Here is a 16,807-nt window from a genome sequence, read left to right on the forward strand (position 1 = left end):
CATGTGGAGAAGACCACTATCAGTCTGGCCATGTGGAGAAGACCACTATCAGACTGGCCATGTGGAGAAGACCACTATCAGTCTGGCCATGTGGAGAAGACCACTATCAGTCTGGCCATGTGGAGAAGACCACTATCAGTCTGGCCATGTGGAGAAGACCACTATCAGTCTGGCCATGTGGAGAAGACCACTATCAGTCTGGCCATGTGGAGAAGACCACTATCAGACTGGCCATGTGGAGAAGACCACTATCAGTCTGGCCATGTGGAGAAGACCACTATCAGACTGGCCATGTGGAGAAGACCACTATCAGTCTGGCCATGTGGAGAAGACCACTATCAGTCTGGCCATGTGGAGAAGACCACTATCAGTCTGGCCATGTGGAGAAGATTACACCTGTGTAATGATCATGCTGTTATTGTCCCCAGCGGAAGGTGCACCTGTGTAATGATCATGCTGTTATTGTCCCCAGCGGAAGGTGCACCTGTGTAATGATCATGTTATTGTCCCCAGCGGAAGGTGCACCTGTGTAATGACCATGCTGTTATTGTCCCCAGCGGAAGGTGCACCTGTGTAATGATCATGTTATTGTCCCCAGTGGAAGGTGCACCTGTGTAATGATCATGTTATTGTCCCCAGCGGAAGGTGCACCTGTGTAATGATCATGCTGTTTAATCAGTTTATTGATATACCACACCTGTCAGATGGATGGATTATCTTGACAAATGAGAAATACTCACTAACAGGTGATGGAAACAAATTTGTGCACAATTTTTTTTTTTTGAAATATGGAACATTTCTGGAATATATATATTTTTTTCAGCTTATGAAACATTGGACCAACACTTTACATATTTTCTGTTCAGTATAGTTTATGACAAGAGACAAAATCTTCAAAGGAACAGTATTTATTTATTCTGAGTGGTACATGCCCTCACACAGTCTGGATCTGTAGGCTCATTCCCACTATTATGATTGATATGTCAAGTTGTAAAAAATCCCAAGTTATTAATTAAAAGTTGATGGGAAAAAAACTGTCTATAATGTGGGGGACAGATGACAAAGAGGGAGGGGCATCAAGGAATTCAAAATGTCTACAAGGATGGATGTGCAAGAGTCAGGGCTTTGTGGTCACAGGGCCTGGGATCCTGGGTGCCCCTCACCAGACGGTCTGGGATCCTGGGTGCCCCTCACCAGACGGTCTGGGTGCCTCACCGGACGGTCTGGGATCCTGAGTACCCCTCACCAGACGGTCTGGGGTCCTGGGTGCCTCTCACCAGACGGTCTGTGGTCCTGGGTGCCACACCCCACCAGACGGTCTGGGATCCTGGGTGCCTCTCACCAGACGGTCTGGGGTCTTGGGTGCCTCACCGGACGGTCGGGGGATCCTGGGTGCCCCTCACCAGACGGTCTGGGATCCTGGGTGCCCCTCACCGGACGGTCTGGGGTCCTGGGTGCCTCACCGGACAGTCTAGGATCCTGGGTGCCTCACCGGACAGGCTGGGATCCTCACCGGATGGTCTGGGATCCTGGGTGCCTCACCGGATGGTCTGCTGGTGGAGGTCAAGTGTTCCTATTGTGCCTAAAAGGGACCTGACCATTGAAGAGGAAGTGAGGTCGAAGGATTTCTATATCCAAGCGGAGGGAGGGTCTTAATGCCTCTGTGAAGACCATCCTTCCTGGCACCAGGTCCAAGTCCAAGGTCAGTTCCACATCACTGGAAGGGACACCTGCTTCTTGGTTATCGTGGACCACCACAGCCTCCCGTCCAGCGTGACGACCTCTGGCACACTCATATTGCTGGATTACAGGAGTGTTTCAAGGACCACATGCTCCCAAAGGCAGCACTACAACAGTGAACTGTAAATATCTTGTAAATAGGTTTTACAACAGTGAGCTGTAAATATGTTGTAAATAGGTTTTACAACAGTGAGCATCTGTAAATATCTTGTAAATAGATTTAACAGTGAACATCTGTAAATATCTTGTAAATAGGTTTTACAACAGTGAACTGTAAATATCTTGTAAATAGGTTTTACAACAGTGAAATGTAAATGTCTTGTAAATGGTTTTTAAACACTGTCACTGGATCATCATTCTCGTCACGGGCCTCGTCCTCCTGTCAGTACCTGCTTTCAGGGAGGAAAGATGGTCCAAAAATATTCCACATAGTTCATACACACACACTAGACTCCCAGAATAATTTATATTACATACACTAGACTCCCAGAATAATTTATATTACATACACTAGACTCCCAGAATAATGTATATTACATACACTAGACTCCCAGAATAATGTATATTACACACACTAGACTCCCAGAATAATGTATATTACAAACACTAGACTCCCAGAATAATTTATATTACACACACTAGACTCACAGAATAATGTATATTACACACACTAGACTCCCAGAATAATTTATATTACACACACTAGACTCACAGAATAATGTATATTACACACACACTAGACTCACAGAATAATTTATATTACACACACAGTATACTCACAGAATAATGTATATTACACACACACTAGACTCCCAGAATAATTTATATTACACACACTAGACTCCCAGAATAATGTATATTACATACACTAGACTCCCAGAATAATTTATATTACACACACTAGACTCACAGAATAATGTATATTACACACACAGTATACTCACAGAATAATGTATATTACACACACACTAGACTCACAGAATAATTTATATTACACACACTAGACTCACAGAATAATTTATATTACACACACACTAGACTCACAGAATAATTTATATTACAAACACTAGACTCCCAGAATAATTCATATTACACACACTAGCCAACCAAGGTACCTAACTAACTAGCCAACCAAGGTACCTAACTAACTAGCCAACCATGGTACCTAACTTACTAGCCTACCATGGTACCTAACTAACTAGCCAACCAAGGAACCTAACTAACTAGCCAACCAAGGTACCTAACTAACTAGCCAACCAAGGTACCTAACTTACTAGCCAACCATGGTACCTAACTAACTAGCCAACCAAGGTACCTAACTAACTAGCCAACCAAGGTAACTAACTAACTAGCCAACCATGGTCCCTATAACTAACTAGCCAACCAAGGTACCTAACTTACTAGCCTACCATGGTACCTAACTAACTAGCCAACCAAGGAACCTAACTAACTAGCCAACCAAGGTACCTAACTAACTAACCAACCAAGGTACCTAACTAACTAACCAACCAAGGTACCTAACTTACTAGCCAACCATGGTACCTAACTAACTAGCCAACCATGGTACCTAACTAACTAGCCAAACATGATACCTAACTAACTAGCCAAACATGATACCTAACTAACTAGCCAAACATGATACCTAACTAACTAGCCAACCTTAGCTAATGTAGCCAACTAGCCAACCAAGGTACCTAACTAACTAGCCAACCAAGGTACCTAACTAACTAGCCAAACAAGGTACCTAACTAACTAGCCAACCAAGGTACCTATAACTAGCTAGCCAACCAAGGTACCTAACTAACTAGCCAACCAAGGTACCTAACTCACTAGCCAACCATGGTACCTAACTTACTAGCCAACCAAGGTACCTAACTTACTAGCCAACCAAGGTACATAACTAGCTAGCCAACCATGGTACCTATAACTAGCTAGCCAACCATGGTACCTATAACTAGCTAGCCAACCATGGTACCTATAACTAGCTAGCCAACAATGGTACCTATAACTAGCTAGCCAACCATGGTACCTAACTAGCTAACCCACCAGGCAATATTTAGCTAAGCTAGTTAGTTAACATTAGCTTACCGTTCGTGCAGTCAGACCTTTTCTAAGCGGCGACACTTTAGCTAACCAACTGTCATTGCCATGGTTCCCGGACTAACGTAAAGCTGGCGTGTCTGACTCCACACAGAACAGTGGTGTCACTGCAGCTGGAACAACGTCCCCTCTATCTGCTCTACTGTAACGACCCTGGGGGGGGGGGGTTGGGGTTATAAGAGCGGATATCGACTGTGCCGCTTATAGCGCGCGCTGGACTTTCGGCCAAGAAAGGTCGAGGGTCCGAGTCCTGCTTCCCTGCCTGTTTCATTACACTGGTGTCAGAAGTGGGATCGGACCCTTGCGTCCACGACAGTGCGCGTGCTTGGCAAGTGAGAGTGTGTGCGCGCGCGCGTTCCTGTAAAGACGTAGGGTTCGCAAGCTAGCGCGAGGACGCGCTCTTTGAAAAAGGAGGGATGAGTGTAACGACCCCTGGGGTTTAATTAATAAGGGCTAGAAGGTCGAGGGTTCGAGACCTGCTTCACTACAATACGAACGGTGAGTCAGCATTAACCAGCAAGATAAATATCCCTTCCCTGGTGGGCTAATGGTAGCTAGCATGTCACCACATTAAAAAACCTAACACAAATTACTTTTATTATTTTATTTATAAAATGCACATGTGAACTTATTGAAGTAAGTGGTTACAATCCGGTATATAGCACAGCAACATACTTCTGATCGATGGAGAGACCTAACGTTAGCTATTTCAATACAAAAGCCAGAAGGTAAATTTACAAAAATTATAATAATGTGAAAATACTAAGGTAGTTAGCTAGGTCATTTGTAAAATAATCAACAAAAATACACATGAGAAATACACAATATCAATTAATTACACGAGAAAAAAAAAGAGGCTATAATATGTACTTGCTAGGTTACTTGATACTTGTTGATGAGAGTTTGCATGGAGAAATGTGTCTTGAGGGAAATGCTTGTGACAGGATGTGTAGTTCTGAATGATAGCCACATTAGCGGCTAGTTAGCGTTTCATTTCCGGGAGGTAATTACAGGTGAATATATTGATAAAAGGTCATTTGTCCGAGAGAGATTTCCATGGTTATCAAAACGTCACGCCAGGGTAAGACTAACTGAAACACAGACCTGGTAGGAAGTATTTAAAAACATCTCAGTTGAAGACATAATTAGTGTAAAAAACAATTGGAACCATTTCCTGGTTTTACCCGCTAGGTTGTATGGGTATTAATTATGACCCATACTGTTGTACTCTATAGTCTGATTATGAAGATGTACACAGGTGAAGACCAATGATGTAGATAAACCCTAGATGACTGACAGGGGGCGCTGTGTTGAAGCCACCACTCAACTATCTAAAAACACTAGATGACTGACAGGGGGTGCTGTGTTGAAGCCACCACTCAGCCATCTAAATACACTAGATGACTGACAGGGGGCACTGTGTTGAAGCCATCACTCAGCCATCTAAATACACTAGATGACTGACGGGGCACTGTGTTGAAGCCACCACTCAACCATCTAAATACACTAGATGACTGACAGGGGGCACTGTGTTGAAGCCATCACTCAGCCATCTTGGTACTCCTCCTCCATTGGAAGATATAGAAATGCATTTATGATGTCTACACCTCTACTGTGGGGTTCTGTTACTACATTTATTATGTCTACACCTCTGCTGTGGGGTTCTGTTACTACATTTATTATGTCTACACCTCTACTGTGGGGTTCTGTTACTACATTTATTATGTCTACGCCTCTACTGTGGGGTTCTGTTACTACATTTATTATGTCTACACCTCTGCTGTGGGGTTCTGTTACTACATTTATTATGTCTACACCTCTACTGTGGGGTTCTGTTACTACATTTATTATGTCTACACCTCTACTGTGGGGTTCTGTTACTACATTTATTATGTCTACACCTCTACTGTGGGGTTCTGTTACTACATGTATTATGTCTACGCCTCTACTGTGGGGTTCTGTTACTACATTTATTATGTCTACACCTCTACTGTGGGGTTCTGTTACTACATTTATTATGTCTACACCTCTACTGTGGGGTTCTGTTACTACATTTATTATGTCTACGCCTCTACTGTGGGGTTCTGTTACTACATGTATTATGTCTACGCCTCTACTGTGGGGTTCTGTTACTACATTTATTATGTCTACACCTCTACTGTGGGGTTCTGTTACTACATTTATTATGTCTACGCCTCTACTGTGGGGTTCTGTTACTACATTATTATGTCTACACCTCTACTGTGGGGTTCTGTTACTACATTTATTATGTCTACACCTCTACTGTGGGGTTCTGTTACTACATTTATTATGTCTACGCCTCTACTGTGGGGTTCTGTTACTACATGTATTATGTCTACGCCTCTACTGTGGGGTTCTGTTACTACATTTATTATGTCTACACCTCTACTGTGGGGTTCTGTTACTACATTTATTATGTCTACGCCTCTACTGTGGGGTTCTGTTACTACATTTATTATGTCTACACCTCTACTGTGGGGTTCTGTTACTACATTTATTATGTCTACACCTCTACTGTGGGGTTCTGTTACTACATTTATTATGTCTACACCTCTACTGTGGGGTTCTGTTACTACATTTATTATGTCTACACCTCTACTGTGGGGTTCTGTTACTACATGTATTATGTCTACGCCTCTACTGTGGGGTTCTGTTACTACATGTATTATGTCTACGCCTCTACTGTGGGGTTCTGTTACTACATTTATTATGTCTACACCTCTACTGTGGGGTTCTGTTACTACATGTATTATGTCTACGCCTCTACTGTGGGGTTCTGTTACTACATTTATTATGTCTACACCTCTGCTGTGGGGTTCTGTTACTACATTTATTATGTCTACACCTCTACTGTGGGGTTCTGTTACTACATTTATGATGTCTACACCTCTACTGTGGGGTTCTGTTACTACATTTATGATGTCTACACCTCTACTGTGGGGTTCTGTTACTACATTTATGATGTCTACACCTCTACTGTGGGGTTCTGTTACTACATGTATTATGTCTACGCCTCTACTGTGGGGTTCTGTTACTACATGTATTATGTCTACGCCTCTACTGTGGGGTTCTGTTACTACATTTATTATGTCTACACCTCTACTGTGGGGTTCTGTTACTACATGTATTATGTCTACGCCTCTACTGTGGGGTTCTGTTACTACATTTATTATGTCTACACCTCTGCTGTGGGGTTCTGTTACTACATTTATTATGTCTACACCTCTACTGTGGGGTTCTGTTACTACATTTATTATGTCTACACCTCTACTGTGGGGTTCTGTTACTACATTTATTATGTCTACACCTCTACTGTGGGGTTCTGTTACTACATTTATTATGTCTACACCTCTACTGTGGGGTTCTGTTACTACATTTATGATGTCTACACCTCTACTGTGGGGTTCTGTTACTACATTTATGATGTCTACACCTCTACTGTGGGGTTCTGTTACTACATTTATGATGTCTACACCTCTACTGTGAGGTTCTGTTACTACATTTATGATGTCTACACCTCTACTGTGGGGTTCTGTTACTACATTTATGATGTCTACACCTCTACTGTGGGGTTCTGTTACTACATTTATTATGTCTACACCTCTACTGTGGGGTTCTGTTACTACATTTATGATGTCTACACCTCTACTGTGGGGTTCTGTTACTACATTTATTATGTCTACACCTCTACTGTGGGGTTCTGTTACTACATTTATTATGTCTACACCTCTACTGTGGGGTTCTGTTACTACATTTATTATGTCTACACCTCTACTGTGGGGTTCTGTTACTACATTTATTATGTCTACGCCTCTACTGTGGGGTTCTGTTACTACATGTATTATGTCTACGCCTCTACTGTGGGGTTCTGTTACTACATTTATTATGTCTACACCTCTACTGTGGGGTTCTGTTACTACATTTATTATGTCTACGCCTCTACTGTGGGGTTCTGTTACTACATTTATTATGTCTACACCTCTACTGTGGGGTTCTGTTACTACATTTATGATGTCTACACCTCTACTGTGGGGTTCTGTTACTACATTTATGATGTCTACACCTCTACTGTGGGGTTCTGTTACTACATTTATGATGTCTACACCTCTACTGTGGGGTTCTGTTACTACATTTATTATGTCTACACCTCTACTGTGGGGTTCTGTTACTACATTTATTATGTCTACACCTCTACTGTGGGGTTCTGTTACTACATTTATTATGTCTACACCTCTACTGTGGGGTTCTGTTACTACTAAATACACTAGATGACAGATAGGGGGTGCTGTGTTGAAGCCACCGTGCCTCCATCTTGGTATTCCTCCTTCACTGGAAGCTAATAGAAATTAATGTATTAATGTCTACATTCGCTTTTGACACGTTTAATTCTGCAGATACCTTAATGGATACGTTTAAATTATATTATGTTAAACATTAAAATAACAAATATACATATATAGTATTTAAGCATTTTCCTGTAAGTATTAGAGTATATAATTATGTCCTTGAAAAATGTAATTCCATTCATTCCTATGGAGGACTGCTCCTACCGGGGAGTTCCAATATGGCCGACCGGTGGCTTCAAGCCACTCAGTTGCAAATACATAGCGTCAGCAATCTAGGGTTTATATATACATCATTGGTGAAGACAGGTGTTTGTTGCACGTGCTCTCCTGTTATCAATGCCCCTTGCGCTGTCAAGGCCAAGGTTCAAAGTTCAACATCCTGCCCTCTGGTAGGGCGTGGCCACACCCATGCCCCTGTGTGATTGGTTGACAGGGGGTGTAAAGAGGCCGGGGCAGGGCAATCTGGGATACGTTGCCTTGAAGTTAGAACATAGGTTAGATAGCTACTGCAGCAGACAACTCCTCTCTCTGTCTGTCTGTCTCTTTATCTATCTAACATCATTTACATCTCTGTCTCTCTGTCTGTCTGTCTGTCTGTCTGTCTGTCTGTCTGTCTGTCTGTCTGTCTGTCTGTCTGTCTGTCTGTCTCTCTCTCTGTACTTGTCTGTCTCTCTCTCTGTACTAGTCTGTCTCTCTCTCTGTACTAGTCTGTCTCTCTCTCTGTACTAGTCTGTCTCTCTCTCTGTACTAGTCTGTCTCTCTCTCTGTACTAGTCTGTCTCTCTCTCTCTACTAGTCTCTCTCTCTCTACTAGTCTGTCTCTCTCTCTCTACTAGTCTGTCTCTCTCTCTCTACTAGTCTGTCTCTCTCTCTACTAGTCTGTCTCTCTCTGTCTGTCTCTCTCTCTTTCTGTCTCTCTCTCTGTCTCCGTCTGTCTCTCTCTCTTTCTGTCTCTCTCCTTCTCTCTCTCTCGGTGAGGAGGATGTCTAAGCCCCAGAATGGTGAGCCAGGCAGCCCAGCAGGAGCCCCAGCAGCAGATGATCCAGAGGTGGTGTTCCAGGTGCCTGGTCCAACCGTCTCCTTCTCCAGACTACACTACTCTGTCATGGAGAGCAAGGGACTCTGCCACAAGACAGGACCTGAGAAACACATCCTCAAAGATGTCAGGTAGGGGTGTGGGGGGGTGAGAGACATCAGGTAGGGGTGTGGGGGGAGACATCAGGTGGGGGGGGGGGGGTGGTGTCTTCAGGTCCTAGATCAGTGGTTAGTATCTTCAGGTCCTAGATCAGTGGTTTGTAACCACAGTGTCTTCAGGTCCTAGATCAGTGGTTAGTATCTTCAGGTCCTAGATCAGTGGTTAGTGTCTTCAGGTCCTAGATCAGTGGTTAGTATCTACAGTGTCTTCAGGTCCTAGATCAGTGGTTAGTTTCTACAGGTCCTAGATCAGTGGTTAGTGTCTTCAGGTCCTAGATCAGTGGTTAGTATCTTCAGGTCCTAGATCAGTGGTTAGTGTCTTCAGGTCCTAGATCAGTGGTTAGTATCTACAGTGTCTTCAGGTCCTAGATCAGTGGTTAGTATCTACAGTGTCTTCAGGTCCTAGATCAGTGGTTACTTTCTACAGGTCCTAGATCAGTGGTTAGTGTCTTCAGGTCCTAGATCAGTGGTTAGTATCTACAATGTCTTCAGGTCCTAGATCAGTGGTTAGTATCTACAGTGTCTTCAGGTCCTAGATCAGTGGTTAGTATCTTCAGGTCCTAGATCAGTGGTTAGTATCTACAGTGGCTTCAGGTCCTAGATCAGTGGTTATTATCTTCAGGTCCTAGATCAGTGGTTAGTATCTTCAGGTCCTAGATCAGTGGTTAGTATCTACAGTGTCTTCAGGTCCTAGATCAGTGGTTAGTATCTTCAGGTCCTAGATCAGTGGTTAGTATCTACAGTGTCTTCAGGTCCTAGATCAGTGGTTAGTATCTACAGTGTCTTCAGGTCCTAGATCAGTGGTTAGTATCTACAGTGTCTTCAGGTCCTAGATCAGTGGTTAGTATCTACAGTGTCTTCAGGTCCTAGATCAGTGGTTAGTATCTACAGTGTCTTCAGGTCCTAGATCAGTGGTTAGTATCTACAGTGTTTTCAGGTCCTAGATCAGTGGTTCGTATCCACAGTGTCTTCAGGTCCTAGATCAGTGGTTATTATCTTCAGGTCCTAGATCAGTGGTTATGGTTAGTATCTAAAGTGTCTTCAGGTCCTAGATCAGTGGTTAGTATCTTCAGGTCCTAGATCAGTGGTTATGGTTAGTATCTACAGTGTCTTCAGGTCCTAGATCAGTGGTTAGTATCCACATTGTCTTCAGGTCCTAGATCAGTGGTTAGTATCTACAGGTCCTAGATCAGTGGTTAGTATCCACAGTGTCTTCAGGTCCTAGATCAGTGGTTAGTATCTTCAGGTCCTAGATCAGTGGTTATGGTTAGTATCTACAGTGTCTTCAGGTCCTAGATCAGTGGTTAGTATCTTCAGGTCCTAGATCAGTGGTTATGGTTAGTATCTAAAGTGTCTTCAGGTCCTAGATCAGTGGTTAGTATCTTCAGGTCCTAGATCAGTGGTTATGGTTAGTATCTACAGTGTCTTCAGGTCCTAGATCAGTGGTTAGTATCCACATTGTCTTCAGGTCCTAGATCAGTGGTTAGTATCTACAGGTCCTAGATCAGTGGTTAGTATCCACAGTGTCTTCAGGTCCTAGATCAGTGGTTAGTATCTTCAGGTCCTAGATCAGTGGTTATGGTTAGTATCTACAGTGTCTTCAGGTCCTAGATCAGTGGTTAGTATCTTCAGGTCCTAGATCAGTGGTTATGGTTAGTATCTAAAGTGTCTTCAGGTCCTAGATCAGTGGTTAGTATCTTCAGGTCCTAGATCAGTGGTTATGGTTAGTATCTACAGTGTCTTCAGGTCCTAGATCAGTGGTTAGTATCTTCAGGTCCTAGATCAGTGGTTATGGTTAGTATCTACAGTATCTTCAGGTCCTAGATCAGTGGTTATGGTTAGTATCTACAGTATCTTCAGGTCCTAGATCAGTGGTTAGTATCCACAGTGTCTTCAGGTCCTAGATCGGTGGTTAGTATCTACAGTGTCTTCAGGTCCTAGATCAGTGGTTAGTATCCACAGTGTCTTCAGGTCCTAGATCAGTGGTTAGTATCCACAGTGTCTTCAGGTCCTAGATCAGTGGTTAGTATCCACAGTGTCTTCAGGTCCTAGATCAGTGGTTAGTATCTACAGTGTTTTCAGGTCCTAGATCAGTGGTTAGTATCTACAGTGTCTTCAGGTCCTAGATCAGTGGTTAGTATCTACAGTGTCTTCAGGTCCTAGATCAGTGGTTAGTATCTACAGTGTCTTCAGGTCCTAGATCAGTGGTTAGTGTACACAGTTTAGCTATAACAGTTTTAATGTCGCCATTGGCCTCATGGTGAAATCACTGAGCGATTTCCTTCCCTCCCAGCAACTGAGTTAGGAAGGATGCCAGTATCTTTGTCGTGACTGGTCGAATTGATGTTGTAGTGACTGGATGTAGTGATGTTGTAGTGATGTTGTGGTGATGTTGTAGTGATGTTGTGGCGATGTTGTAGTGATGTTGTAGTGACTGGATGTAGTGATGTTGTGGTGACTAGATGTAGTGATGTTGTAGTGACTGGATGTAGTGATGTTGTAGTGACTGGATGTAGTGATGTAGTGATGTTGTAGTGACTGGATGTAGTGATGTTGTAGTGACTGGATGTAGTGATGTAGTGATGTTGTAGTGACTGGATGTAGTAGTGACTGGATGTAGTGATGTTGTAGTGACTGGATGTAGTGATGTTGTAGTGACTGGATGTAGTGATGTTGCAGTGACTGGATGTAGTGATGTTGTAGTGACTGGATGTAGTGATGATGTAGTGATGTTGTAGTGATGATGTAGTGATGTTGTAGTGACTGGATGTAGTGATGTTCTAGTGACTGGATGTAGTGATGTTGTAGTGATGATGTAGTGACTGGATGTAGTGATGTTGTAGTGATGATGTAGTGATGTTGTAGTGATGATGTAGTGATGTTGTAGTGACTGGATGTAGTGATGATGTAGTGACTGGATGTAGTGATGTTGTAGTGACTGGATGTAGTGATGTTGTAGTGACTGGATGTAGTGATGATGTAGTGATGTTGTAGTGACTGGATGTAGTGATGATGCAGTGACTGGATGTAGTGATGTTGTAGTGACTGGATGTAGTGATGTTGTAGTGACTGGATGTAGTGATGTTGTAGTGACTGGATGTAGTGATGATGTAGTGATGTTGTAGTGACTGGATGTAGTGATGTTGTAGTGACTGGATGTAGTGATGTTGTAGTGACTGGATGTAGTGATGATGTAGTGATGTTGTAGTGACTGGATGTAGTGATGATGCAGTGACTGGACGTATTGATGTTGTATTGATGTTGTCGTGATGTTGTAGTGATGTTTGGGGTCGCAGCCTTGTGGTTAGAGCGTTTGGACTAGTAAGCTAAAGGTTGCAAGCTTGAATCCCCGAGCCGACGACAAGGTACAAAACAGGCAGTTAAACCACTGTTCCCCGGCCGTCATTGAAAATTATAATTAGTTCTTAATTGACTTGCTTAGTTAAATAATGTTAAAAAAATAAAAGTAAAAAAAATGTTGTAGTGACCGGTGTTGTCCAGTCAGACCTTCTACTCCCCTTGACCTGATGTTATCTGGTGTTGACCACTCCCCTTGATCTGGTGTTGACCACTCCCCTTGACCTGATGTTATCTGGTGTTGACCACTCCCCTTGACCTGATGTTATCTGGTGTTGACCACTCCCCTTGACCTGATGTTATCTGGTGTTGACCACTCCCCTTGACCTGATGTTATCTGGTGTTGACCACTCCCCTTGACCTGATGTTATCTGGTGTTGACCACTCCCCTTGACCTGATGTTATCTGGTGTTGACCACTCCCCTTGACCTGATGTTATCTGGTGTTGACCACTCCCCTTGACCTGATGTTATCTGGTGTTGACCACTCCCCTTGACCTGATGTTATCTGGCGTTGACCACTCCCCTTGACCTGATGTTATCTGGTGTTGACCTGATGTTATCTGGTGTTGACCACTCCCCTTGACCTGATGTTATCTGGCGTTGACCACTCCCCTTGACCTGATGTTATCTGGTGTTGACCTGATGTTATCTGGTGTTGACCACTCCCCTTGACCTGATGTTATCTGGTGTTGACCACTCCCCTTGACCTGCTGTTATCTGGTGTTGACCACTCCCCTTGACCTGATGTTATCTGGTGTTGACCACTCCCCTTGACCTGATGTTATCTGGTGTTGACCACTCCCCTTGACCTGATGTTATCTGGTGTTGACCACTCCCCTTGACCTGATGTTATCTGGTGTTGACCACTCCCCTTGACCTGATGTTATCTGGTGTTGACCACTCCCCTTGACCTGATGTTATCTGGTGTTGACCTGATGTTATCTGGTGTTGACCACTCCCCTTGACCTGATGTTATTTGGTGCTGACCACTCCCCTTGACCTGATGTTATCTGGTGCTGACCACTCCCCTTGACCTGATGTTATCTGGCGTTGACCACTCCCCTTGACCTGATGTTATCTGGTGTTGACCACTCCCCTTGACCTGAGTGGTGTTGACCACTCCCCTTGACCTGATGTTATCTGGTGTTGACCACTCCCCTTGACCTGAGTGGTGTTGACCACTCCCCTTGACCTGATGTTATCTGGTGTTGACCACTCCCCTTGACCTGATGTTATCTGGTGCTGACCACTACCCTTGACCTGATGTTATCTGGTGCTGACCACTCCCCTTGACCTGATGTTATCTGGTGCTGACCACTCCCCTTGACCTGATGTTATCTGGTGCTGACCACTCCCCTTGACCTGATGTTATCTGGTGCTGACCACTCCCCTTGACCTGATGTTATCTGGTGCTGACCACTCCCCTTGACCTGATGTTATCTGGTGCTGACCACTCCCCTTGACCTGATGTTATCTGGTGTTGACCACACCCCTTGACCTGATGTTATCTGGTGCTGACCACACCCCTTGACCTGATGTTATCTGGTGTTGACCACTCCCCTTGACCTGATGTTATCTGGTGCTGACCACTCCCCTTGACCTGATGTTATCTGGTGCTGACCACTCCCCTTGACCTGATGTTATCTGGTGTTGACCACTCCCCTTGACCTGATGTTATCTGGTGCTGACCACTCCCCTTGACCTGATGTTATCTGGTGTTGACCACTCCCCTTGACCTGATGTTATCTGGTGCTGACCACTCCCCTTGACCTGATGTTATCTGGTGCTGACCACTCCCCTTGACCTGATGTTATCTGGTGCTGACCACACCCCTTGACCTGATGTTATCTGGTGTTGACCACTCCCCTTGACCTGATGTTATCTGGTGCTGACCACTCCCCTTGACCTGATGTTATCTGGTGCTGACCACTCCCCTTGACCTGATGTTATCTGGTGTTGACCACTCCCCTTGACCTGATTAATTTAAATAGTTGGAAAACAGTTGTGTTTAAATTCCTATACTTCTTCCTAGACCTCACTATGCTCTCTCTCAGTGCTTAACACCCAGGCTTCATCTCTGTAGGCTAACAAGTTCCTGAGCACAAGTCATTGGTTGTTCTATGGCATGGTAATTTCTGATTGATGGTTCTGTGTCATGTTCATTTCTGATGGGCTTTTCCAGCGGCATCATGAGACCAGGGATGAACGCCATCATGGGGCCAACAGGAAGTGGAAAAACATCGTAAGTCACATACACACACCCTCTCTCCTCTCCTCTCCTCTCCTCTCCTCTCCTCTCCTCTCCTCTCCTCTCCTCTCCTCTCCTCTCCTCTCCTCTCCTCTCTTATCCTCTTATACTCTTATCCTCTTATACTCTTATACTCTTATCCTCTCCTCTTATCCTCTCCTCTCCTCTCCTCTTCTCTTATCCTCTCCTCTCCTCTCCTCTCCTCTTATCCTCTTCTCTTATCCTCTCCTCTCCTCTCCTCTTATCCTCTTCTCTTATCCTCTCCTCTCCTCTTATCCTCTTCTCTTCTCTTATCCTCTTCTTCTCTTCTCTTCTCTTCTCTTCTCTTCTCTTCTCTTCTCTTCTCTTCTCTTCTCTTCTCTTCTCTTCTCTTCTCTTCTCTTCTCTTCTCTTCTCTTCTCTTCTCTTCTCTTCTCTTCTCTTCTCTTCTCTTCTCTTCTCTTCTCTTCTCTTCTCTTCTCTTCTCTTCTCTTCTCTTCTCTTCTCTTCTCTTCATCTCCTCTCCCCCTAGTCTCCTGGATGTGATAGCAGGTCGTAAGGACCCAGCAGGGTTGAAGTTTGGTCAGGTTCTGATCGATGGGAAGATGGTGACCTCTGACCTCCGACTCATATCTGCCTACGTGGTGCAGGTGAGGGAGTGTGTGTTGTCTACCTTTTCTAAAAACCTTCACTATGGTGTTGACATACTGGTTAAAATGATGATCTGATGATGAGACATGGCATCACCAATAACCAATATAATATCAGATCAATCATTTTAATAAACAATATAATATCAGATCAATCATTTTAATAAACAATATAATATCAGATCAATCATTTTAATAAACAATATAATATCTGATTTGTATATCCAATGTCTGTATGTCTGTCTGTCTGTCTACCTCTCTGTCTCTCTACCTCTACCTCTCTCTCTACCTCTCTACCTCTCTGTCTCTACCTCTCTGTCTCTCTACCTCTACCTCTCTACCTCTCTCTCTACCTCTCTCTCTACCTCTCTACCTCTCTGTCTCTACCTCTCTGTCTCTCTACCTCTACCTCTCTACCTCTCTGTCTCTCTACCTCTACCTCTCTGTCTCTCTACTTCTCTACTTCTCTACCTCTCTCTCTACCTCTCTCTCTCTACCTCTGTCTCTCTGTCTCTCTACCTCTCTCTCTCTACCCCTCTCTCTCTCCAACTCTCTCTCTACCTCTCTCTCTCTCTACCTCTCTCTCTCTCTACCTCTCTCTCTCTCTACCTCTCTGTCTCTACCTCTGTCTCTCTACCTCTACCTCTCTGTCTCTCTGTCTCTCTACTTCTCTACTTCTCTACCTCTCTCTCTACCTCTCTCTCTCTACCTCTCTCTCTCTACCTCTGTCTCTCTGTCTCTACCTCTCTCTCTCTACCTCTGTCTCTCTGTCTCTACCTCTCTCTCTCTACCTCTGTCTCTACCTCTGTCTCTACCTCTGTCTCTACCTCTCTCTCTACCTCTCTGTCTCTACCTCTCTGTCTCTACCTCTCTGTCTCTACCTCTCTGTCTCTACCTCTCTGTCTCTACCTCTCTGTCTCTCTACCTCTACCTCTCTATCTCTCTGTCTCTACCTCTCTGTCTCTCTACCTCTACCTCTCTACCTCTCTGTCTCTCTACTTCTCTACTTCTCTACCTCTCTCTCTACCTCTCTCTCTCTACCCCTCTCTCTCTCCAACTCTCTCTCTACCCCTCTCTCTCTCCAACTCTCTCTCTACCCCTCTCTCTCTCCAACTCTCTCTCTACCTCTCTCTCTCTCTACCTCTCTGTCTCTACCTCTCTGTCTCTCTAC

The 16,807-nt window shown here is 44.1% G+C and overlaps 1 long non-coding RNA gene and 1 pseudogene across 1 annotated transcript; one reads left to right on the forward strand and one right to left on the reverse strand.

Annotated features, from left to right (window-relative positions):
• Positions 1–892: 892 nt before the first annotated feature.
• On the reverse strand, positions 893–4,866 carry LOC116358873 (uncharacterized). Its single transcript, XR_004206499.1, has 2 exons — positions 3,829–4,866; positions 893–2,129 (listed from the first exon to the last, which is right to left on the reverse strand). It is a non-coding gene; the product is annotated as an uncharacterized LOC116358873 (long non-coding RNA).
• Positions 4,867–9,076: 4,210 nt separating this feature from the next.
• The window catches only part of LOC116358872 (broad substrate specificity ATP-binding cassette transporter ABCG2-like), a 39,167-nt pseudogene continuing 31,436 nt past the window's right edge, over positions 9,077–16,807 (forward strand).

Source organism: Oncorhynchus kisutch, unplaced genomic scaffold (assembly GCF_002021735.2).
Source record: "Oncorhynchus kisutch isolate 150728-3 unplaced genomic scaffold, Okis_V2 Okis01b-Okis20b_hom, whole genome shotgun sequence".
Classification (NCBI taxonomy): domain Eukaryota; kingdom Metazoa; phylum Chordata; class Actinopteri; order Salmoniformes; family Salmonidae; genus Oncorhynchus; species Oncorhynchus kisutch.